Source organism: Nyctereutes procyonoides, unplaced genomic scaffold (genome assembly GCF_905146905.1).
Source record: "Nyctereutes procyonoides isolate TBG_1078 unplaced genomic scaffold, NYPRO_anot_genome, whole genome shotgun sequence".
NCBI lineage: Eukaryota > Metazoa > Chordata > Mammalia > Carnivora > Canidae > Nyctereutes > Nyctereutes procyonoides.
In genome coordinates, this window is record NW_026575128.1 from 6,054,249 (window position 1) to 6,080,115 (window position 25,867).

At 40.2% G+C, this 25,867-nt stretch overlaps 1 protein-coding gene across 2 annotated transcripts in view; it reads right to left on the minus strand.

The window, feature by feature from the left end:
- Positions 1–25,867, minus strand: part of THRAP3 (thyroid hormone receptor associated protein 3) — a 67,583-nt gene that overhangs the window by 19,538 nt on the left and 22,178 nt on the right. For both annotated transcript variants that reach the window (XM_055341613.1, XM_055341614.1), the window contains exon 2: positions 20,923–21,026. The gene's annotated coding sequence lies outside the window, so the exon portion shown is untranslated. The remainder of the gene's footprint in view (positions 1–20,922; positions 21,027–25,867) is intronic.

Below are 25,867 nucleotides of genomic sequence, written 5' to 3' on the forward strand. Positions count from 1 at the left end.
GGCATGATTCTGGAGACCCAAGATCGAGTCCATCAGGCTCCCTGCATGGAGCCTGCTTCTCCCTCTGCCTGTGTCTCTGCCTCTCTCTGTTTATCTCTCAGGAATAAATAAATAAAATCTTAAAAAAAAAAAAAAGATAAAATGACTGATTAAAAACACTTTGCCCTTCTATCAAGATGAATTTCTATGTTAATCATACTTCAATTTAAATTTTTTTATTATTATTATTTATGATAGTCACAGAGAGAGAGAGAGGCAGAGACACAGGCAGAGGGAGAAGCAGGCTCCATGCACCGGGAGCCCGATGTGGGATTCGATCCCGGGTCTCCAGGATCGCGCCCTGGGCCAAAGGCAGGTGCCAAACCGCTGCGCCACCCAGGGATCCCTCATACTTCAACTTAAAGAAAAATTTTTAGGGGCACCTTGATGGCTCAGCTGGTAGAGCATGCAACTCCCAATCTCCGGGCTGTGAGTTCTGTGATGGGCAACAGAGGCTTACTTTAAAAAAAATAAAAATAAAAAATTTTAAAGGAGGGATTTCTGAGGCACCTGGGTGGCTCAGTCAGTTGAGCATCTGCCTTCAGCTCAGGTCATGATCCCAAGGTCCTGGGATTGAGCCCCACATCAGGCTCCCTGCTCAGCGGGAAGTCTAATTCTCCTTCTGCCCCTCTCCCCCCACTCATGCTCTCTAATAAATAAAATCTTAAAAAAAAAGAAAACTACAAATAAATAAAGGAGGGATTTCTAAACACTACAATCCCAAACAGACCAAGTCACAGCAGCAAATGGAAAATCTGACATGTAGCCCTGACCTGAGAACACAATGAAACACTGACAAAAGTGAAGGGAGCTACCAATAATTTGATGCATACAGTCTTTTCTCACTAAGGAAATTCTTCAGACTAAGTCAGCTGCTAAAAGAACTGAGAAGACCTGAGACAGGTATCCCAATTCTAAGAAAAGAAACTCTATGCAATGGTATCTTGGTTACTGAATATATGGCAACATCCGACCGTTTTCTACTCTCTGGGCCTTACTTAGTCATGATTTAATTCTAAGAAAATGGTTTAAAAAGTGTGACAGAAAAGTGGTGCTGGGAAAACTGGGCGGTTACAAGCAAAAGAGTGAAACTGGACAACTTTCTTACAGCAAACTCAAAAATAAACTCAAAATGGACTAAGAATCTAAATGTAAGACTTGAAACCATAAAAATCCTAGAAGAGAGCACAAACAGTAATTTCTTTCATGTTGGCGATAGCAACATTTTCTAGATAGGCCTCTTGAGGCAAGGGAAACAAAAGCAAAAGAGTAAACCACTGGGACTCCATCAAAATAAAAAGCTTCTGCACAGTGAAGGAAACAATCAGTAAAACAAAAAGACAACCCTATTGAATGGGAGAAGATATGTGCAAATGATAAATGCAATAAAGAACTCCTACAACTCCACATCAAAAAAGGTAAAAAGCAAAAAACCACCATTAAAAAATGGGCAGATGACACAGACATTTCTCCAAGGAAGACACAGAGATGGCCTACAGACACAAGAAAAGATGCTTAACATCACTAATCATCAAGGAAATGAAAATCAAAAGCCACAATGAGGTATCACCTCACACCTGTCAGAATGGCTAAAATAACACTAGAAATAATAATGGTTGGCGAGCATGTGGATCAAAAGCAACCCTTGTGTGCTGTTGGTGGGGATACAAACTGGTGCAGCCACTGTGGAAAACAGTATGGAGGTTCCTTAAAAAATTAAAAATAGAATTACCATATGAGATCCAGTAATTCTACTACTGGGTATTCATCCAAATATAAAAACACTAATTCAAAAAGACATAAGCACCCCTATGTTTATTGCAGCATTATTTACAATAGCCAACATACAGAGGTAACCCAAGTGTCCACAGATGGATAAAGAGGATTGTTGGATGGGGCACCTGGGTGGCTCAGTCAGTTAAATGTCTGCCTTCAGTTCTGGTTAAGATCCCGGGGTCCTGGGATCAAGTCCCATGTGGAGCTTTGCGCTCAGCAGGGAGTCTGCTTCTCCCTCTCCCTCTCCCTCTGCCCCTCCCCCCATTCCCCCCCTCTCTCCCCCTAATAAATAAAATCTTTAAAAAAAAATGTGGTGGAAAAAAAAAATAATAAAATAAAAATTAAAAAAAATGTGGTGGAAAGGAATATTACTCAGCCAGTGAAATCATGCCATTTCCAACGACATGGATGGATCTAGAGAATATAATACTAAGTGAAAGAAGTCAGAGAAAGACAAATACCATATGATTTCACCCATGTGAAATTTAAGAAATCAAACAAACAAAAAAACAGACTCTTAACTACAAAGAACAAACTGATGGTTACCAGAGGTGAAGTGGGTAGGAAGATGGGTGAAATAAGTGAAGGGGATTAGGAGCACACTTATCATGATGAGCACTGAGAAAGGTAGAGAATTTTTGAAACCATTAAGTTGTACATTTGAAATGTAACACTGAATGTAAATTATACTGGAATTTTTTTAAAAATGCGAGGTGCCTCTCATTTTTTTGGCTCAGTTGGTTAAGTGTCCCACTCCTGATTTTTGGCTCAGGTCTTGAGCTCTGTGCTCAGCAAGGAGTCTACTTGATATTCTCTCCCCCTCTCCTGCCCCTCCCCCAACCACTTCCTCTCCTAAACAAACAAATCTTTTTTAAAAAGGTATTCTCAAATACTCTAATACCCTGGCAGCATATACTACATCCTGTAAAATACAGGATATCAATCCATAAACACAGCACTAAGGTAATTTACAAAGTAAACAACTGTCACATCTGCTAGCTCTTCTTTAGCATGAAAACTCCACCTTTTTCCAAGGTCATTTTCCCATGAAAAAACAAAATTGTCTTTTTCCTTTGCTTTCCTCCCCTGCAATACTGAATAGAGAGCCTCAGCGTTGCCCTGACAAGTTTGCCGGATTTGGTCTATGAAGTGTGCTATGGCAAGCCAACTCACTTATTTTCCTTTAAACCCTACTCCGATCTTGGACATCTTCCAAGGAGCAAAAAATTGAAGTGCTATAGCGTGTGTCTTATCAAAGACCAGGAAAACAAGAGATATGTCAAAACCCACAAAGCTAGTTAAGAGCCAACCCAGGCCAAAATTCCAAGGCTTATTCTATCACATCTCAGTGCCTCCACTGCTTTCCTGAAGATTCTTTTATGCTGCTGCCCTTGGCTTATGAGGGGAAAATGTTAATCAACAGAGATTTCATCCTCCCTTTTCGGATTTTGTTATTTAGCTCTCAACTCAAAAGCCATCTCCTCAGAGGTTCGCCTGGCCACACAATCAAAAGTAGCTACCCAGGCCTTTCTCTAGAGTCTAGTCCAGTATCATAATCTTTTATTTTTTAAAATCAGAGAACTGCCATTTAGTACCTGAGGCTATCTAGTTTGTTATCCCATCTGTACCCAGCTAAACCGTAAGCTCGCACCAGCAGAAATGTCATCTTTCTTATCGCTGTATTCTCAATGCCTAGAACAGCGAAAGCTTAAACAGTGTTTTTATTATCTTACCCTCAAGGAGTGCATTGTTCTTTCCCATCTTACAGATGAGGATATCTGAGACAGGTAACAAATTTGTCCAAGGGCAGCTTTAAGTGGCAGGGCTGGGATCTGAACCCAGGCCACCTGGGTCCAAGCCAGTGTTCTTAACCACTGCCTCTTAGATACTGTCTCTCTAGAGCAGTGTCTGCCACACAAAAAGCATTCACAGTCTTTGCAATGAATGAACACAAATCCAAACAACCAAGATACAGACAAGATGAAAGGTGGTATTTGTTTCTAATAATTATATCCAAGTTTTAGATATGAATTTTAAGAGCTTTTGTAAGGGCACGGAAGTCTGGGAAGCTGTTACAGTTCCACGCCAAAGGGAAAATAGCCATAACCATGAAAAGGACACCAAATTAGGTCTAAATTAAGAGGAGGATGGAGAAACTGTTAGGAAGCCAAAGACAAATGGTAATGAGTAAGAGACTCCTAAATGAGGATGCCAAATAAACCTAGAGCCTAGACCCTCCCAAAGGCACTGAACTGTTGTGTGCTCCAGCAAGGTCAAAGAGATTTCCATTGGAAGCCAATTTTTGGCAGTAGGGTCATTGTGCAAAGCCAGGGTAGAGGACTAAATTATTCAGGTATGGGAGGTGGAGGTGCAACTGGGCAATTTACAGAAATTGAGTATGGAAAATCCATTTTGCTTTTCTGGTTGGCCTTCAAAATATATTGGGTTTTCCTGGATTCAGTGTTCCTAAATGGTATTTTTCTGTCACAAGTTCAGGGCTATCTTTGTCTGCCTCATAACATCTCTACCCAATCTTCAATTTTAGGGGATCCCTGGGGTGGTTCAGTGGTTTGGCGCCTGCCTTTGGCCCAGGGCGTGATCCTGGAGTCCCAGGATCGAGTCCCACGTCAGGCTCACTGCGTGGAGCCTGCTCCTCCCTCTGCCTGTGTCTCTGCCTCTCTCTCTCTGTACTTCTCATGAATAAATAAAATCTTAAAAAAAAAATTATACCCTAAAAAATAAATGGGATAACTTTGGATGATACAAAACCACAGCTGAGGGGCGCCTGAGTGGCCCAGTCGCTTAGGTCTGGTCATGATCCCAGCCAGAGTCCTGGGATCGAGAAGACTCTGCTTCTCCCTCTCCCTGTCCCCTCACTTGTGCTCTTGTGCTCTCTATCAAATAAATAAAATCTTTAAAAAAATAAAAACAAAACAAAGCACCAAACCACAGCTGGAAATAAACCAATGATTCATTTAACTCATTCGAGAGGATGGTAGCTAGTGGATAAATAGTTAAAATTAAAGCGATTTTGGGTGCTTGGGTGGCTCAGTCAGTTAAGAGCTGGACTCTTGATTTCAGCTCAGGTCATGATCTCAGGACTGTGAGATGGATCACACTGGGCATGGAGCCTGCTTTTGATGCTCTCTTACTCTCAACCCACCTCCTGCCTTAAAAAAAAATTTAGATTTAATCCTTGCCTTCATGGAGCTTATAGTCTAGAGGTGCTGAGGAAAAATAAAATAAGCAACCAAGCAAAAATGTAATCACAAATTCTGGTAGGTACTCAAAGAAAAAGACCATATAATGTTTATCAATCTACAGAGTGTAGTAGTGACTAATTTAGATAAGATGGTCAAGAGGTGGCAGTTAAGCTGTCACCTGAAGACATAAAAAAGGGCAAGTTACACTTTGAAGAGAAAGGGAAAGAAGTGCCTAAAAGACAGGAAGTTTCTTCTCTTGATATACATACATATACTATTTAGTACAAGGCAGAGACAATCCTAAGTAAAGCCATTTTATCAAATAAGCAACGTTAATTCAAAAGAACTCTCAATTATTTTTATTTTATAGATTTATTTATTTATGCTTGAGAGATAGAGATAGGGAGAGAAAGACACAGAGGGAGAAGCAGGCTCCCCACAGGGAGCCTGATGCAGGACTCAATCACAGATTCTGGGATCACACCCTGGGCAAAGGCAGATGCTCAACCGCAATGCCACTCAGGCAACGCCACTCAGGCGTCCGCGTCCTATCAATTCTCTTTTGATGACTTTTAGACTTCACTGTGATTACACATACCTCTTCCCGCTTCTACGATTTCTTCTGTGTCCATGTTTTACAAATATATTGGGAAGTGAGAAAGACTAACACTATCTTGGAAATCAATGTGGCACCTTTTTACATGTTATGAGTACCTAGCATTTGATTTCTGTTCAAACTAAAATTTTCCCCAAAAGAAGTTTTGCTTCTTTAACAAACCCCACTCTTCCTGGAGAGGAGGTTTCATTTAGAATATCTTAAATGAGTCCAGTCCCTACAGAAGAACTATGGCATAATAGGACAGCTCATGACTATGAAATATGCCTCAGCTAAAAACATGTCCCCTCAAACACAATTTGGGTAAAAATTTCTCACAATTAAGGTAAGGCAGTCATCCTCCTACATCAGCATTATAAAAGAATCTACCAACTGAAACAAGTAGCAATCAATGGTCATTATTATGTGCCTGGCATGTTAAGGATGCAGAAATAGAAGACCTGGTTTCCTAAGTTCCAAATATCTTCAACTGTCCAACATTCTTCAGATAATGTGGGTATCCTACCCACATTATTACCTAAACATGTTTGCCCCGAAATCAATTCATTTGTCTTCCTTCACTGGGATACTCAGAACTTGAAAGTAACTCTCTAAATGTGGCCTAATACAGAACTCTTTAGATGGTATTACTGCATCCGAAAATTTCTCCTTCTGGAAAGCCATACCAAGCACACGCTGATTTTGGAGTGAGCCTGAAGTCACTAAGCCCGACCCAGGTCTTTCCTCATACACCCTGCTGCGGCTGGGATATGTCCTCCTCATCCATCCTGTACTTATACAACTATTATTCTAGTTCTTTTTTCCTACATATTCTTGAAAACCCAAGAGAAGAATTTCAAACAGTCTTTTTTTTTTTTTTGTTTAAGATTTTAATTTATCTATTCATGAGAGACACAGAGGAGAGGCAGAGACACAGGCAGAGGGAGAAGCTCCACGCAGGGAGCCCCATGCGGGACCCTATCCCAGGACCCCAGGATCATGCCCTGGGCCAAAGGCAGACGCTCAGCCGCTGAGCCACCCGGGCGTCCCAAACCGCCTTTTGAAATTACTTCAGATATGATCTGTCATTTGGAGCAAGGGTGCACTTCCACACTACTCCTGCAGAGCCACCTGAGAGTACAGTTCCCAAAACCATCAGCTTTTTCAAAGCCCAAGCCTTCTTCCCCACAACACACTTCTCTAATTACTAAGCAGAACAACAGGTCTTAGGAGAACAGATGCATTTTACTTAAAACAAAGGTCTTAAGATATGTAATTATATGGCTTTTATATCATTAAAAACACATCTTCTCAACTCCAAAAAAAGAAATAATATTGGCGGACAAACCCAAAGCAAACTTCTCTAAATCTAAAACTCTCCAAGAGAGGGAAGAATTCAATAATTCCTTTTCCCTTCTCACCCCAGATTAGGTTTCTTCTCAGTGTCCGCAGTCATTATGCCAGTATTATCTTGGCAATTGTTAGGTACCTGCTGAACTCACTAGAACAAACATTATGGGAGTATATACCCCCAGCCAGAACCCTGTGGGCAGTCTACCAAGAGGTCCAGCAGGAGACTGGCTTACTAAAGCTTAAGTAGTGCCAAATATAACCTCAAAAGGCCACAATGGGGCTCTGACCTTGGCAGCATCAAATGACCAGCTACATATAAACCACACAACTATCCCTCATCCATAAATACTCAGTTCATTTTTTAAAAGGTCTTCTTAAAAAAAAAAAAAAAAAGGTCTTCTTAGACTTTGTTTTTATAGAAAGAGAATTTACTAGTCAAGCAAACAAAAACAGAAGACAAATATACTATAACCTGAAAACAAAATGGTAACATGAAGCAGACCCAAAGCCTTCTTGATATGTGAAATCAATTCAAACCTAAATCCTTTAAAGCTTTCTAAACCCATGGAAAGATACGGAAACGGAGGTGCACGAGAGACTAATGTCTATGATGAATAGTCTGATCTCTGGATATCTGCACCCAAACTGCTTGAATGCTTTCACGGCTGTGCTGAACAGACTACACCTTTTCTTTTCTCACTTCCATATCAAACTTACTATCTCACAAGATATTCAATTTCTTCAAGAGATCTCACGTACCTTAAAAAGCAGTCAACATTCCACACGGTGTTGAACTCTCATTTCAATGTACACATTACAACCAATTACAAGACCACAGTACAAGGTATTCTCCTGATAAAAACCAGCCTCTTTTTCTAGCACCAGCAGCTTCCCTACAGCAATGAAGCATATTGGGGTATCTTATTTTCCTAGATTATTAGAATTTATTAATGACACAAAATTTTCATTACTAATCCTTACTCATGACAGAAAAGCCAAGTGTTGATTCAAGAAAGCAGGAGTGTCACAAATGAGCATTTATTTTAATGTTTAATTTGGGTTACAGGACCCCAAGTAAGCGCTAAACCTAGATAATTTCAGCACAGGTTCAATAAAAATCACCCTTTCAGTGGAAACTAAGAGAAAACTAATGGTCAAAACAATTGGTCACAACAATCACCTATGGAACTAATGGTCAAAACTAATGGTCAGAACGCTCACCTATGGAAATCTTCCCCAAAACCAGTTCTCCAAAAAGAAATGCAAGAATCTTACTAGCATTAAGGTTTATTAGAATTCTTTAAGGTTACATCCCTAGTTTAAAATGCCAATACCATATGATACACTGAAGTATTGAAATGCATAAAACATCTAGGATTTAAGTTTATAAGCCCAGTTTTAGTCATGAATAAATACTGAAAGCAGGAAATTGCAACATAGGAATTTATCTTCTTGAAGTTCAAAGACAGAGAAAGCTATGAGTTAATGACCCACAACAATCATCAAAAGAAACCTGAAAAGTATGAGGCCAAAGAGTTTTAAAAAATGGTCCTTGCTTGGAAAGGTGCAGCTCAACACCAGCCTCTTTCTGGGAGAATTCTCTCCTATAGAGCTTCCATCCATCTTTTAAGTATGATGATAGCTGCAGGTTTTCCACAGGGGTCCATCAGACTGAGGAAGTCTCTTCCTATTCCTAATGTGAATATTTTTATTACCAACGTGTGTGGGATTTTTTCTTCAAATGTTTTTACTGTGTCACTGAGATCATGTCCTTTATTCTATTTATATGGTTCATTACATTAATTGGTCTTCAACTGTTGTTGTCAGACACCTGCTTTTAAAACAAGTCTTAAAATTAACCTTAGCTGGTTATGGATCTCTACCATAACCCTAAAAGAATGGGAAAAGTTCCTGAAGACTGACTCCACATGGCCCGGCACTGGCAGTCCTTTGCCCAGGCAGGCTCCTGGCCTAAGTCACTGCTCTGCCAAGAGGACAGCACACTTTGTCAGATCAGATGACACTACATCTGATGACCGTAAGGTAACATGAGAGTGCTAACCAAATTAGTTTAACAATTCAGGATACCAAAACCAGGAGGCTATAAAATGAACTAGAGAGAGACGACATCTGATTTGCTCTCCATTGTATTTTCAGCACTCTGCACAGTGCTTAGCCACAGAATGGACACTTCACACGCTAAATGAACTGGCTCTTTCAAACTTCCTCTTCATTCTCCATGCTCTCTTCTCCACTACACTAGCAGGAATAAAAGACCAGTTCATCAAATATTAACAACACAATCCGGGAAGAGAACTCAGTATGCACCACAGCTCTAATCACACCTGCTAAACTGGGAGTTGAGATCACTCTCCTCTGTTCTACAACTTACACCAATGCACAGAAGGCCAAAGTGACTCAGTGCTAGAGAGACACTCACACTTCATTAGTACCAGGTTAGAGTCAAACTCCACCGGAGCCACGTTCAGTCAAGGCAGCCATGCTTTCAAAAGTCACTAGGGTAAGAATTAGAAAATTCTTGGTGAACTAGACACAAAATGAGCAAAATAAGGAAAAGATAGATGCAAAAATACCGAGAGAGAAATTTCACCATTCTTAATCAGTTATGGACAAAGCCATGGTCTCATCTGTACTCTATATACCTCTGGATAAGTTCAGGGTAGGAAAGCAAAACTCAGGTGAAATATTAAACATGTTTACTATTTTATGCTTTTCTCTGGAGATTATCCGTCTCCTGAGTGAAAGAGGGAAACAGAATCAAGAGCAGCTGGGGGTATGTCTAAGGTACCACTTTGCCAAGGCTTCACACCCCATTCAGATCCCTAAAGAAACTGAAATTCCATGGGGGTGAGGCCTTTGGGGAGAATGACAATGTAGGGGTCTCTAATTTCAATTCAAAACTGAAATTAACATATTCACTCATTTCTTTAATAATTCATTGTTAAGTGGCTCTCATAAATTATTAAGTAAATCAGTAAAGGTAATACTAATTTCAATTCTGAGGTCCTAAAATTTATAAGAATACTCACATGTATATTAAACACCTTCCTAAAGGTGGGGAAAATGGCAATTATTGTTTGAATAATTTAAAGATATAATAAACAAAAGGCATGGTTGGCCTTGCCCTAAGTTATAAAATCAAAAATAAAATAATAAAGTAAAATAAAATAATTCTCTCTCTCTCTCTCTCTCTCTGTGTGACTATCATAAATAAATTAAAAAAAAAAAAAATCGGGCAGCCCCGGTGGCGCAGCGGTTTAGCGCCGCCTGCAGCCCAGGGTGTGATCCTGGAGACGCTGGATCGAGTCCCACGTCGGGCTCCCTGCATGGAGCCTGCTTCTCCCTCTGCCTGTGGCTCTGCCTCTCTGTCTCTCTCTCTCTCTCTCTTCCTCCCTCTCTCTCCCTCTCTCCGTCTCTATGAATAAATAAATTTAAAAAAAAATAATGAATAAATAAATAAAATTTAAAAAATCTATTCTGAAGTTAATATTAAAAATTTTTAAACTTTAAATATTGAATTCTATAGAACTGCTTTATAAATGTGTAATTTGTAGGTACAGATGTACATATAAGACATACCCTATATAAGCATATGCAGCAAACCGTTAACAGTGGTTACATCTACAGAGCAGGAAGCAAGATATCAAGAGGAAGGGGGCAGGAGAAAGGAGAGACACAAAATGAGAGAGGTGGGATGACAGCTTTTTTACTTTACATATAATTCTCTTAGCTGTTCATTTTACAGATGACTTCCCTCTATATTCTAAAAATAAAAATTGTTGACATTCCAGAGTTAATGGGTGGATTCTTTTATATTTAATGTGGAATCAAACATCTATCTGCCTTCTTCTAAGGTATCTTTTAAAATCTAAAATAGTAACTTCCATGACCCTAAATAAATAAAGCTGTGTTGTAATTACTGAAAATCCATTTGGGGAAACCTTATTACAATGAGATTGTTTTACTCTTAAAAGAAGGGGATCCCTGGGTGGCTCAGAGGTTTAGTGCTGCCTTTGGCCCAGGGTGTGATCCTGGAGACCAGGGATCGAGTCCCACGTCGAGCTCCCTGCATGGAACCTGCTTCTCCCTCTGCCTGTGTCTCTGTCTCTATCATGAATAAATAAAATATCTTAAAAAAAAAAAAAAAAACTTAGAAGATTAAGAAAGGTCAGCCTTTTAACCAACTGTGCTCTACTTCTTTAAAATGCATTTATTATCAGATTCATACACAACTCTAGAAATGAAGAGCGTAAAGTGTATCAATCATCCAGCTTCAAAACCTATCAGTTCTCTGCACGTGGCTCTATGGTCAAAATTCTAATAAACTGGGTAGATACAGCCAGTCTCTGCAGCTATTTTCGGTTATCTTTTTCCTTAAAAAACAAACAAAAAACATTAAAAAAGCAGAGATTCCTTATATTAAAAAACCCAGAAACAAATATCAAGTCATTAAGTTGTACACCTGAATCTGGTCTATCAATTATACCCCAATAAACAAAACAAACAAAAAACACAAAACCCAGAGGCACCGAGCTGGCTCAGCCAGTACAGCATGCACTCTTGATCTAGGGGTTCCCGTTCAAGCCCCACTTAAAAATAAAATCTTAAAAAAAAAAAAAATCAAACTCAGATATGCAATGAAGAGACCCAAATCCCTCACCTCTACATGCTTCTCCATGTGTGCTCTGCAAAGAAGTCCACAGGAATAACTATTTATCAGCAAACAACAATCACTCCAATTTACGTTCAATCACATTTAAAGCAAATTCCAAAGTGCAACCCTAAGCTATCTCCTGATTCCAGGATGTGAGTAGTCCAAAATACCATTCCCGTTGTGGGCTGTTTCATCAACTTGTTTTTAGAAGTGTGAATACTTTCTAACAGCTGACAGAATCACTGTGAGAGCAGAAAATACATATTAACAAACTATGCGTTTGATTAGTAACCCCAAAAGCTAAGGCTGATTCTAACTCGACAAGAGTCCAAATTTAACTGTATGAACTGGGAGCTCACTTCACCTGTCCGGCATTTAGGGAAATATTTGACACTGCCATTTTTTCCCCAAAAGTGCTCCCCCCCCCCCAAAGATTTATTTATTTTCGCTGGGAGGGAGGGGGCAGCAGGGGAAAGACTCTCTAGCACACTCCCCGCTGAGCACAGAGCCCAACCCCATGGGGCCCTGAGCTCAGGGCCTGCGATAAAATGAATAAAGAAATAAAATCTTTAAAAATAGGGGATCCCTGGGTGGCGCAGCGGTTTGGCGCCTGCCTTTGGCCCAGGGCGCGATCCTGGAGACCCGGGATCGAATCCCACGTCGGGCTCCCGGTGCATGGAGCCTGCTTCTCCCTCTGCCTGTGTCTCTGCCTCTCTCCTCTCTCTCTCTCTGTGTGTGCCTATCATAAATAAATAAAAATTAAAAAATTAAAAAAAAAATCTTTAAAAATATTTTTTTAATTGTATCTATTCATGAGAGACCCAAAGAGAGAGAGAGGCAGAGACACAGGCAGAGGGAGAAGCAGGCTCCATGCAGGGAGCCCAACATGGGACTCGATCCCAGGACTCCAAGATCACGCCCTGGGCCGAAGGTAGGCACTTAACTGCTGATCCACCCGGGCTGCCCAGATTTTTTTAGAAAATAAAAAATAAATAAAATAAAATGCCCCATCCCCAGGCACCTGGCTGGCTCAGTCAGTAAAGCATGCAATTCTTGATCTCCCAGTGGTGAGTTTGAGCCCCACGCTGGGTATAGAGATTACTTAAAAATAAAGAAAAAAATCTTTAAAAATAAATAAAAATGCCTGTCTCAAAAAGACAGCACTCCTGAGAGTCACTTTCTAATACTGGGCCAGGTTCTGGAGGGAGTCATGACTTCGGCATAAAAAAAGACTAGGTTCTTGGCTCCTGCAACTCATTAGCTGGGTAAGATACTTCCCAATCTTCCAAAAGTAACCTACCACTCACAAAACCACCACAGGAGCTAGGTAAGTGCACATTAACTGCCTGACATATGCCTGGTGGGTTCACACCACAACCTATGTTTAGCCACAACCCCAGAGTGGTGAGGAGGACATACTGAGGAAGTTCTCAGCGAGCAAATAGGTTTCACCACTGAATTCTATTTTCTTGCCATTAGAGGTGCCTGGGTGGCTCAGTTGGTTAAGCATCCGACTCTTGATCACAGTTTAGGTCTTGATCTCAGGGGCATGAGTTCAAGCCCTGTGTTGGGCTCCAGGCTGAGCATGGAGCCTACTCTATTTTCTTGCCATTAGTAGTAAATAATCAGACATCTTCCTACACGGAACAATAGTGTTTTATATCTTCATTAGCTAAATCAGCATGTGTTGCACTGAGAGGTATACAGAGCAAGAAAAGGTCACATTCTCAGGTCATGACCTCTGGAGAACGAATCCCTTTGCTGCTGGATGTTAGCAGGGAACATCAAGTTGAGGGGCCATTCATTTGGAACTTGTTCATCACAATATTCCCAGTGCAGGCAATCCATGCGGCATCTTCTCTTGAGAATTTTCTCAGTGGGGGTCTACTAAGCTCAGGACCATCTAGGCAATTAATCTTTCATCATTAGAGAAACAGAATGAATAGCATAGCATAGTCAGCAGCTTAAATAATCTCCAATTCACCCCAGAGGCTATTCTCCTCTATCCCTCAGGTGGGTTAACAACAATTTTAGTTCCAGTTTTAAATGAGTACGTGTTGCCACTGGGGAGTATCTTTTTACTTTTCAGAGGAACTCTCAGCTTTTCTAACTCAATAAAGACACTATAGTCTATGTTAACTAATGACGTAAAGCCTCCTTCCGGCTCTTATTATGGTAAACCTCTTTAAAAGCTGAACATCCAATTGTGACACTTAACCATTTTTTTAAAATGAAATTATCATTACTAATACTTTGGGCTAAACCAGTGGCACACACTGCAATCACCTTTAAAGCAATCCATTCTTTATTCTGGGTAAATCCAGAATTTATCCAAAATTCTTTTTGAGGATACCTGGAAAGGGATTCAAAACTAGTGGTCTATGGACACTTTGCAGATTACAAGGAGTAGGATGACTGTAATAAGTCATAATAAGTGTGTTTATTTCATTATGTTATTCTTTCACTGCTTTAAATTATATTTGGAAGATGGGAGTGTATAATTCAATAATTAAATTGTATTAATTTTTCCGTTCTCTCAGATGTATGAGATTTCAGAACTGTATGGTCCAATACACATGTGGCTACTGAGCACTGAAATGTCACAGGTCCAGACTGCGATGAGCCATAGGAAGAAAATAAATACAAGATTTCAAAGACTTGGTACAGGGCAGCCCCGGTGGCGCAGCGGTTTAGCGCCGCCTGTAGCCCAGGGTGTGATCCTGGAGACCCTGGATCAAGTCCCACATCTGGCTCTCTGTATGGTGCCTGCTTCTCCCTCTGCCTGTGTCTCTGCCTCTCTCTGTCTCTCATGAATAAATAAAATCTTAAAAAAAAAAAGTAAACTAACTCACTAGTTATTTTTATATTACATGTTGAAATGAGAATGTATTGGATATATTAATTTCATTTCCTTTTTTTTTTGTAACGTGGCTGCTAGAAAATCCAAAATTACATATAGCTCATACTGGACTTCTTTTGGACAGTGCTGTCCTACAGGACAACAATGATTATGTAGGTCTTTTTGAATGGTCAAGTTTTAAACCTGGTCCAATATTATATCATTTGGCGACTTTTACTTTTATTTACTTTTTTTTTTAATTTTTTATTTATTTATGATAGTCACAGAGAGAGAGAGAGAGAGAGAGAGGCAGAGACATAGGCATAGGAGAAGCAGGCTCCACGCACCGGGAGCCCGATGTGGGATTTGATCCTGGGTCTCCAGGATCGCGCCCTGGGCCAAACGCAGGCGCCAAACCGCTGCGCCACCCAGGGATCCCTATTTACTTTTTTTTAAAGTAACCTCTATGCCCAACCAGACTCAACCCCAAGATCAAGAATGGCAAGCTCTACTGACTGAGCCAGCCAGGAGCCCCTATTTAGTTACTTTTAAATTTATCATTTATGGGGATCCCTGGGTGGCCCAGCGGTTTAGCACCTGCCTTCGGCCCAGAACACGATCCTGGAGTCTCGAGATCGAGTCCCACATCAGGCTCCCTGCATGGAGCCTGCTTCTCCCTCTGCCTGTGTCTCTGCCTCCCTCTCTCTGTGTCTCTCATGAATAAGTAAAATATTTGAAATAAAATAAAAATAAATTTATCATTTATTTTTGCAGTTTACAGATCCTATCTACTAAGATTTTTCTGTTCATATAACCACCTGATGGCTTTCCATTTGTAGCTGCACTTTACCAGACACACTGAGGGGGAAAAAGAGAAGTGTCATTTATTTATTTATTATTCATTCATTCATTCATTCATTCATTCATTTATTTATGATAGTCACACAGGGAGAGAGAGAGATTGGCAGAGACACAGGCAGAGGGAGAAGCAGGCTCCATGCACCGGGAGCCCGACGTGGGACTCGATCCCGGGTCTCCAGGATCGCGCCCTAAGCCAAAGGCAGGCGTCAAACTGCTGCGCCACCCAGGGATCCCATGAGAAGTGTCTTAACTATACACACAATTCTACATAAGAAACCAAAAATGATTTCGAGATCTACCATTCTGGATTTTATCCTGAGCCTATAAAAGACCCTGAATCTACAAAAGAAACCAAGAAGAACCCAACCTGTCACTTCTGTTTAAAATTAAGGTAAAAAAAATTATAAAAATAAATTAAAGTACTCTTCAAAGCTCTCTACATCTAAAGACACAACTACTCCAACTCCAGTTAGATCCAAATACCCAACCAGAACTAAGTTCAGATACATGTGAGCATTGCAGCTCCTCTGTGGGATTTCCTTCAGCAACAGCATATAAACCACCTGTAGAAACAAATCTATTCCCTAGAACATCATTTTCATGTATATATACATACATATTCCTTAATAAAGAAACAAACTGAATTCATCAGATTTATATATGAAAGATCTGGCTTGCAATAGTTTCAAAATACGAAGTGATTGATGTGGCCCTTGCCCAATTGTCCAACACCATTTCAAGCCACTCTCTCCAAGCCACAATGCCCTTCTTTCTGTTCCTTGAACAAGGAAGGCATTTATGGTCTCAGCACCTTTCCACTTGCCATTGTCTCCAAATATACTCTTCTGCACCCTTGAGCATAGCTGGCTCCTTTCCCATCCTGTTAATCTCAGCTACTTAAAAAGGCCTCCTGTAGTGTATTGTCTAATGAAACCTCACTGATCCCCCACCACTGTTATCTGGTAGTTCTATTTTGCTCCGAACACTTAGGATAATCTGAAATCATCTTATTTGCCTCCCCAAACTAGAAAGTAAGCTCCCCAAGAACACAGGTCCTGTCTGTCCGGCTCACAGCCAGTATCCCCAACACACAGGGGAGACACAGTAACAAGGATTCAAACATCTATGGACTGAATCAAAAGAATCAAAAAAATCAAAAGCAGCCTTCAAAGACAAAGATAATAATCCTAAAAGGTTAACATCCAGTATGGTTATTTTAAAAATTGTGCAACTGGGGCAGCCCCGTGGCCCAGCAGTTTAGCGCCGCCTTCAGCCCGGGGTGTGATCCCGGAGACCTCGGATCGAGTCCCACATCGGGCTCCCTGCATGGAGCCTGCTTCTCCCTCTGTCTGTGTCTCTGCCCCACTCTCTCTCTCTGTCTGTCATGAACAAATAAAATCCTTAAAAAAAAAAAAATTTGTGCGGGCACCTGGGTGGCTCAGTGGTTGAGCGTCTACCTTTGGTTCAGGTCGTGGTCCCGGGGTCCTGGGATTGAGTCCCACATCGGACTCCCTGCAGGAGCCTGCTTCTCTCTCTGCCTGTGTCTCTGCCTCTCTCTCTGTCTCTCATGAATAAATAAACTTTAAAAAAAAATTGTGCAATTGATTTCCTATGTACATATCCTTTTAGTCTTTATTTTCTATTTCAATACTTAAGTTTCTTGAAGAAATGTCATATTTCTCTATGGATGAAAATACAAAGTATGGAAATAATATATTTTGTTTGCTGAGGGTGGAAAGTAAAGAAAGGCTTGCATCACCAAGTAAAAGATGAAATAAAGCTACAATAAAAACACAGTATTAGTACAAGATTGGAGAAATGAACAAAACATAAAGTTTAGAAATATAACCCTTCCAAAAGATATCCTGTAAGACACATTTTACAAAGGTGGTTTTTCTTTTTTAAGATTTTATTTGAGAAAGAGATACTGAGAGAGCACAAGCAGGGCACAGGGAGAGGGAGAAGCAGACTTCCTGCTAAGCAGGGAACCCAACATGGGGCTCTATCCCAGGACCCTGGGATAATGACCTGAGCCAAAGGCAGGCACTTAGCCATTTGCGCTACCCAGGCACCCTTTTATTTTTTATTTTTTAGAGATTTATTTATTTGACAGAGACAGATTGTGAGGAGGACCAGAGTGAGAAAATCTTTAAGGAGACTCCTCAATGAGCATGAAGCCCTACACATGGCCCAATCTCACAATCCACGTGATCACGATTTGAACTGAAACTAAGAGACACTTAACCAACTGAGCCATCCAGGTACTCCCGGAATATGGCTTTTCAAATCACTAGATAAAAGGATAAATCAGTAGTCGGGACAACTAATTAACAATTTGGCACAAGGCAGCCCGGGTGGCTCAGCGGTTTAGCGCCGCCTTTAGCCCAGGGTGTGATCCTGCAGACCTGGGATCAAGTCCCACATCAGGCTCCTTGCATGGAGTCTGCTTCTCCTTCTGCCTATGTCTCTGCCTCTCTCTCTCTCTCCTCTCTGTGTATTCTTATGAATAAACAAAATATTAAAAAAAAAATTTGGCACAAAAAGTTAGATTCCTTCTTCTTACCATAAACAAAAATAAAATTCCTGATATATTAAAGAAATGATAAAAAGCCATTGAAAAAGAAAATATTAATGTCTATTTGGCAGGCCTGTAAGAGCCTATTTATTAATTTTCTCAGAGATAATTTTTTTTCTCAGAGTTAAAAGATACTGTATCCATCATAAAAGGACAGCAACATAATAATATAGTAATACCAGGCACTTCTCCAAATGCTTCACCTACATTAATTCACTTAAGCAACAACCCTGCTAGGAGGTACACACTATTACTACTCTCATTTTATACATTAGGAAACTATCCACAATCTTAAATACTCTATTATTTCACCTCTTTGCTTCAGAGAACAAAAGGGAGCTCCTGAAAATTAAAAATAAAAGAATATATACCCAGCAATTCCATTTCTGGGTATTTATCCAAAAGCAGTGAAATCTGGATCTCAAAGAGATTATTAGCACTTCCACATTCACTGCAGCATTATTCACAATAGCCAAGATGTGGAAAGAACCTAAATGTCAATCAACAGAAGAATAAGGCAGCCCGGGTGTAGGGCAGCCCGGGTGGCTCAGTGGTTTAGCGCTGCCTTTGACCCAGGGCGTGATCCTGTAGTCCTGGGATCGAGTCCCACATCGGGTTCCCTACGTGGAGCCCGCTTCTCCCTCTGCCTGTGTTTCTGCCTCTCTGTGTCTCTCATGAATAAATTTAAAAATCTTTAAAAGAAAAAACGTGGTATATACACATAATGGAATACTATTCAGCCTTAATAAAGAAAGAATTATGCAACATGCAACAACACTGATGAACCTGAAAGACATGATGCCAAGTGAAATAAGCCAGTCACAATAAGGCAAATACTGCATGATTCCACTTACATGAGGCATCACAAACAGATTATCTCATAGATTCAGAGTGAAATGGTGGTTGTCACAGGGCTGGAGGGTGGCTAGAAAATGCAACCAAGAAAATCTTCCATAAAATAGAGATGGAAACAGAAAAAAGATAAATTTAAAAGATCAGTCCAGGGGGATCCCTGGGTGACTCAGTGGTTTAGCGCCTGCCGTCGGCCCTGGTGTGATCCTAGAGTTAGGGATCCAGTCCCACATCAGGCTCCTTGCATGGAGCCTGCTTCTCCCTCTGTGTCTCTGCCTCTCTCTCTCTCTCTCTCTCTGTCTCTCATGAATAAATAAATAAAATCTTTAAATAAAATAAAATTTCAGGGATCCCTGGGTGGCGCAGCGGTTTGGTGCCTGCCTTTGGCCCAGGGTGCGATCCTGGAGACCCGGGATCGAATCCCATGTCGGGCTCCCGGTGCATGGAGCCTGCTTCTCCCTCTGCCTGTTCTCTGCCTCTCTCTCCCTCTCTGTGACTATCATAAATAAATAAAAATTTAAAAAAATAAAATAAAATAAATAAAATAAAATAAAATTTCACAATGTTGGTAAAGAGAAGTTCTAAAGTTTCTGAGGTCAAAGATTGTGTAAACCATTTACACTTCTTGCATATCCTTTTCTAAGGAAACCAAGGGAGAAATGTGCTCCTCCAAAACAAGAGATTCAATCAAGAAGGAAAGGATATGGGAAAAGAGAACAGGACCTAGTACAAGAGACGTAGGAAAAAAGTCATGAGGATACTGATGTTGAAACAGAAGCGTGACAACGGGGGAGCTGCCTAGAGAACATCCAAAATGGAACAGATCAGAAGGTATCTCCAGGAAAATAAAACTAACAGCTAAAATCTTTAAAGTATTGAGAAGATTTACACTTCTGGATAAGAGTTTTAAAGATTAATTACTGGGGCACCTGAGTAGTTCAGTTGGTTAAGCATCTGCCTTCAGCTCAGGTCATGATCCCAAAGGTCCTGGGATTGAGCCCCACATTAGGCTCCCTGCTCAACAGGAAGCCTGCTTCTCCCTCTCCCTCTGCCACTCCCCCTGCCTGTGCTCTCTCCCTCCCCCATGCTCTCTCTCTCAAATAAATTAAGCAAGACAGACCAAAAAAAAGGTATTAACAACAGAGAAAATAAAAAGCCATGCAAAACAGGAAAATCAACCATAACACGTAATACAATTTGGCTGTAAGTTGTACACAGTCATAACATTGTAACAGTGAATACTGCTCTAACCAGAATTACATTATAACCAGTGACAGTAAATAGAAGCATGTGAGACGGTCCAGGAATTCTATCAGAAAACCAATACCATCCACGGTGGGAAACAAACAGATAATACTAAAAACTAGAAAATCATTAAGTAGGAAAATAAGAGTACATAGAAGCAGTAACAAAAGAAGCAACTGAGCTGGAAATGATTCCTTCTAAGGGACTAGGAAAGATTTTAGTACATGTATTAAGAAAATAAGTAAAACAAAACAAAACACAATACATAAAATGCTTTTTAAGAAACTACACTGTGAGGGAAAATCAAATGTATACATAAATTTATTCATGTCTATCACATCATTACCAGACAGGGAGAATGTGCAAAAGAGCCTAAATGTCTACCAAAAAGGATCTTAAATAACTTTTTTCATTTTTATTTTTTTAGATTATTTTAAATTACATGCCACATCCATGAGGAAATGCCATGTTTAAAAATCTAAACAGGGAATGTGAACAAGAACCAGGTGAGATAAAGTCTAGCCCCAATTTTGTTTAATCAACACACACATATCCAAATAACACAGGCATAAAGAGACTATTCACCAAAATATTAATGATGCCTATATATATATGTCAAGTTTATGGATGATCTTTTCAATACTGCCTACTGAAAAAACATGTTATTAAAGAACTCAGAAGTTAGCTAAAATAAAAAAGGTAACTGCTGATTCTACAACTTAAGAAAATTAGAGAGAAGAGGGCTACTTTAACATCTTGTTTCAGTTTATTTAACTGAAAAATAAACACCACTTAATAAGAACCCAGAATGTCCAATAAGGAATCTTCTAGATAAACAACCCTTAACCTAAGACTGGTTTTATAAGCCAATGAAGTTATTATTAGGTCCTTTTACCACCATGCAATTACCTTATTTGAACAATGATTCAACTTGCACCGGATCCCAGACACCACCACAAAAGAACACTGGCAGTGTTACTGGCTTCTCCAATTTACAAAGTCAGGATACAATTCTGGAACGAGAAGAAACAAGCAGTGATAAGACAACTAAATACTCAAACCTTGCAAATTGTATCATGAAATATAGATGCTTGAAATCTCTAAGCAAAAACTCCACTTTAACCCTCAACTTCACTCCAGTGGACAGAGGCTTCTCTCTCAAAGCATATTGACCTTAGGATCTTCTGTCTCACACGTTTTTATGCATCCAACTCCCTACAGTAAAGCTGCAAAATGGAAAGCTAAAACCTTCCTCTTATAACCTGATACTCTCACTGGCAATATTTCAGGTGCTACGGTTTGCATTATGCAAGACTAATTCACAAACTCCATAATATAACCTGGACAATTACTTCAGAAGAATCAGAGATCTGAAACAAAAAAAAATGTAACTGAGGTATGCTGAACTGAATTCAACAGACACATTTCAAGTTAAAACAACTCCCCAACTTCAATCCCACTAAATAATCCTTCTGATCCAGTTATTTAAATATTCTCATATCTAAACACCACTAACATGGCTTTTCACCAAAGCTATGTAGCGTTATCCAAAACAAATAGGAACACAAAGTTCCAAGATCACCAAGTATGTAATGTCCTTACTGCTATAGCTCGTTAAAGCTGTACCATTCATTCATATTGCTCTACAGTAGGACGGCACCCAAGATTCAAATAGTATCAAGATGCGGTTTTAACAATCTCTCTTCACTTTTTCAGCATTTACTCAATTAAGAACACCCATCTTAGCTTTCCCTGAAATCTGTGGTTTGCACATAGCTGAACCTTGCTCACCTAACCAGGAAAGGGTTGTATTTTCCTCAAGCTACGGTGTCCTGATACATGTGAACCATCAGCCTATGCCTCCTCTCCTCCCACCAAACAAACTCCTACTCATTCCTCCAGGGGTCTCCTTCCCTAGCAAGCTGTCCCTGTGCACACAGGCTGAGTTCAGGACTACTTCTTGGTGTTGCCATAGACACATAGACACGTCTCTCCTTACACTCATTGTATCTACTAAGGTCAATTTCCCTCAAAGGACTGCAAACTCTATATACCTAACGCTGATATGTGTTTGCTAAAGTAAATTGAAAACCCAAGCAATAAAATCTTGACCTATACCAAAGGTAATCAGGTAATCAACATTAGGAAGAGGCAATAAAAACCTACTCTTAAAACTAACAGGGTAAGACTATTTTATCCAGATAACATTAGTATTTGGTCAGACCCTATACCAAATTGATGACAGTGTTTACATTTACTTAGTTGATAAATAGTAAAAATATAGGACTTTCAAAATCTTTCCTGCAAAATATTTTTCCATATATTCTTAGAACATAACCTAGGTCACATCAACCCAAACTTTTTTCCAAGTTTCTCACTATGGAGATGCAGGGGCTCATGTCAGCTGGACGAAGTCCCAATGACTAAATGACTACTCCAGGACTGAGAACCACTTATTCTACAATGTACTGTATTAAAGAAATGAACTATTCTAATACACCCATCCTTAGGATTCTAACCAGATAGCTAGGAAACACACACAAAACCTTCCATTTTACTATTCCATTACATTTCTTTCCTATTAATTAATCTCCTCTTGGAGACTAGCAAAAATTTGATCACCCTACAAGTCTTCAATCTTCCATTGTTGCAATGGGTGAAGAAGCAAATCTGAGGATATAGCCCTTAGTTATTCTGTGACCGTGAGGAGACCCCTAAAGCCGAGTCAACCCTTCCACTAGTTCTTATGCACTCTCCCCAACTTGTCCTGCCTGTGTCATCTGGACAGTTACAGGCATACTTTTCAGCCTGTCTCCAAACCTCGGTTGGTCAAATACCAGATTATTAACAAGAATACCATGGCACTGCTGATAATATAGCTTTTCCCTTTCTACATAATTTCCCTTCTAATTGTCCACTTATTCAACAAAAAAATTTATTAAGTACCGACCACACTGCCAGGTACTATTCTAGACAATTGGTGGTTCACTAATTTAAAAATCTCTTGTGACACCTGGGTGGCTCAGTGGTTGAGTGTCTGCAGTTGGCTCAGGGCATGATCCTGGGGTCCTAGGATTGAGTCCCACATCGGGCTCCCCACAAGGAGTCTGCTTCTCCCTCTGCCTGTGTCTCTGCCTCCACCCCCATCTCTCTCATGAATAAATAATCTCTTCATTCCTAGAGCTCATATTCTAGGGGGGAGGATGAAAGTACAGAGACATGAGTGAACAGATACGGCCTTGCAAGCCATCTTAAGGACTTTGGTTTTCTTCAGGGAATGTGAGCAGCCAATGGAGTTTTCAGTAGAAGAGTAACATGACCAAAACTATATTTTAGAAGGATCATTTCGGCTGCTGAGTGTAGAACAGATTTCAATGGGGCACAATCAGAAAAAAATGGTACATATTGCCCATAATAATCCAGGTAAAGGAAAGGAGTGGCTTAGACCATAATGTACCTTGGAATACTCCCATGTTTTAAATACTACCAGACCTTAAGTGACAACATAGCTCCTAAATCCAAACAGAGTGTAATCACTAATATTCTAGGACCATAGCTTTTGTACCCCTATGGTTAAAGTTTTGAATTTTTTTTTTAAAGATTTCATTTATTTATTCATGAGAGACACAGAGAGGCAGAGACACAGGCAGAGGGAGAAGCAGGCTCCCCATGGGGAGCCCAATGGGTACTCAATCCTAGGACTCCGGATCACACCCTGAACTGAATGAAGATGCGATGCCCAACCTCTAAGCCACCCAGGTATCCCATTGAATTTTTTATCTCACCTCAAGAACCCACAGAAATCTTTTCCGGAGATAAAGAACATGAGGAAAAGTCAAGAATGATGACCCTGCCTGCTCCTATGAACCTGAGTTCAAAGCTAGTTCTTTAAACCACCAAGCATAACTTGCTTGTAAAAGACTAATGTGTTATAGCGTCAAAAGTAAGATACCCATAAAAGAGAACAAAAGAACAGTGTCTTCTATTCAAGTTAACCCAAAATATCCACCAAAAAAACAAAATTTAGAGGTGCCTGGGTGGCTCAGTCAGTTAAGCATCTGACTCTGTTTAGGCTCAAGTCACGATCTTGAGGTCCTGAGATCAAGCCTCGAGTCAAGCTCCACACTCAGCACAGTCTGACTGTCCATCTCTTCCCTCTGCTCCTCATCCTGCACACACTCCCTCTCTCAAATAAATAAAATCTTAAAAAAAAATTTTTTTTTCAACCATAGCTACTTCCCATTGAAAAAAATACTAGGGATTGAGGAGATTACAACAGCTAGGCAAATAAACCTTTAGTGTTTTACCACAGAAAACTGTGCAATGTCTGTTCTAAGTCTCTTCCATGGCATCAACAGGAATCGACACTGAATCCAGAGCTGGTGAAATTACTACAAATGGCTTTGGAGAAAAAGATACTTCCAAATGAGTCGGTCACAAATACAGGGCCTTCTACATTAAGGGGTCAGCAAATGATGCACACAGGCCAAATCTAGCCCAACTTTTTTTTTTTTTTTTTTTTTTTACCACCCATGAACTAAGAATTGTTTCTACAATTTTAAATGGTTGAAAAAAATCAAAAGAGTATTTCGGAATGTGTGAATATTCTATGAAATTCCAAGTTCAGTATCTATGAATAGTTTTATTGGAACACAGCCATGTTCCTTCGTTTACAGATAGCTGCTTTCACACAACAGCAGAGTTGAGAGATTGCAAAAGAGACTGCATGTGGTCATCACTTTGCACTGCTACAGACTGCAGTGGTGCAGTTTGCTCCATAGTTCAAGTACCATGCATTGTCATTTTATTACTATTTTTAAATTACCAGCATATGTTCGTATGTTAAAACAAGAAGCGAACTTTGAACATTACCCATTTAAAGAATAAGAAACAGTGTAGATTATTTTGTTAATGATTTAGGTGGCAAAATTCTATTATGAAAAAAACGAAACTGTGCCAAGAATGTATGTCAACATTACTTCTTTTTTTTAGATTTTATTTATTTATTCATGAGACACACACAGAGAGAGAGAGAGAGAGAGAGAGAGAGAGAGAGAGAGAGAGAGAGAGAGAAGAGAGACAGGCAGAGGGAGAAGAGGCTCCACACAGGGAGCCCGACACGGGATTCGATCCTGAGTCTCCAGGATCAGACCCTGGGCTGAAGGCAGCGCTAAACCACTGACCCACCCGGGCTGCCCCTCAACATTACCAAATTAAGTAGTCATCACGATATGCACATCTAACAGGATTCTTTAAAAAAAAAAGATTTTATTTATTTATTCATAGAGACCGAGAGAGAGAGAGAGAGAGAGAGAGAGAGGCAGGCAGAGACACAGGTAGAGGGAGAAGCAGGCTCCATGTAGAGAGCCCGACATGGGACTCGATCCAGGGTCTCCAGGATCAGGCCCTGGGCTGCAGGCGGTACCAAACCGCTGCGCCACCAGGGCTGCCCTATCTAACAGAATTCTGTTAGAAAAAATTAGAAAACTTAAAACAGAGTATCTCATCACAACAGAAAATCTTCATAAAAACAAATAGAAACGAAGCTGCAACCAAACTAAGTTTCTGAGTGGTTCATTTGTTAGCTTAATAAGAAAGCCATGTATTTACAGTGAGTTGATTAAATGTTTGCGGCAGCCAAAGAAAAGTGTACAGAGAAAATGAATTTAAGACTATTAGCCTCTTGACTGGAAAACTTGAGGACAATGAGAGCAACATCAGTAATCAATTAAAAAATAAGGCAGGGGCACCCCAGTGGTGCAGCCATCCGACTCTTGGTTTCAGCTCAGGTGTCAGCTCAGGTTGTGACCTCAGGGGTCCTGATCTCAAAGTCATGAGATCAAGTTCCCATTGG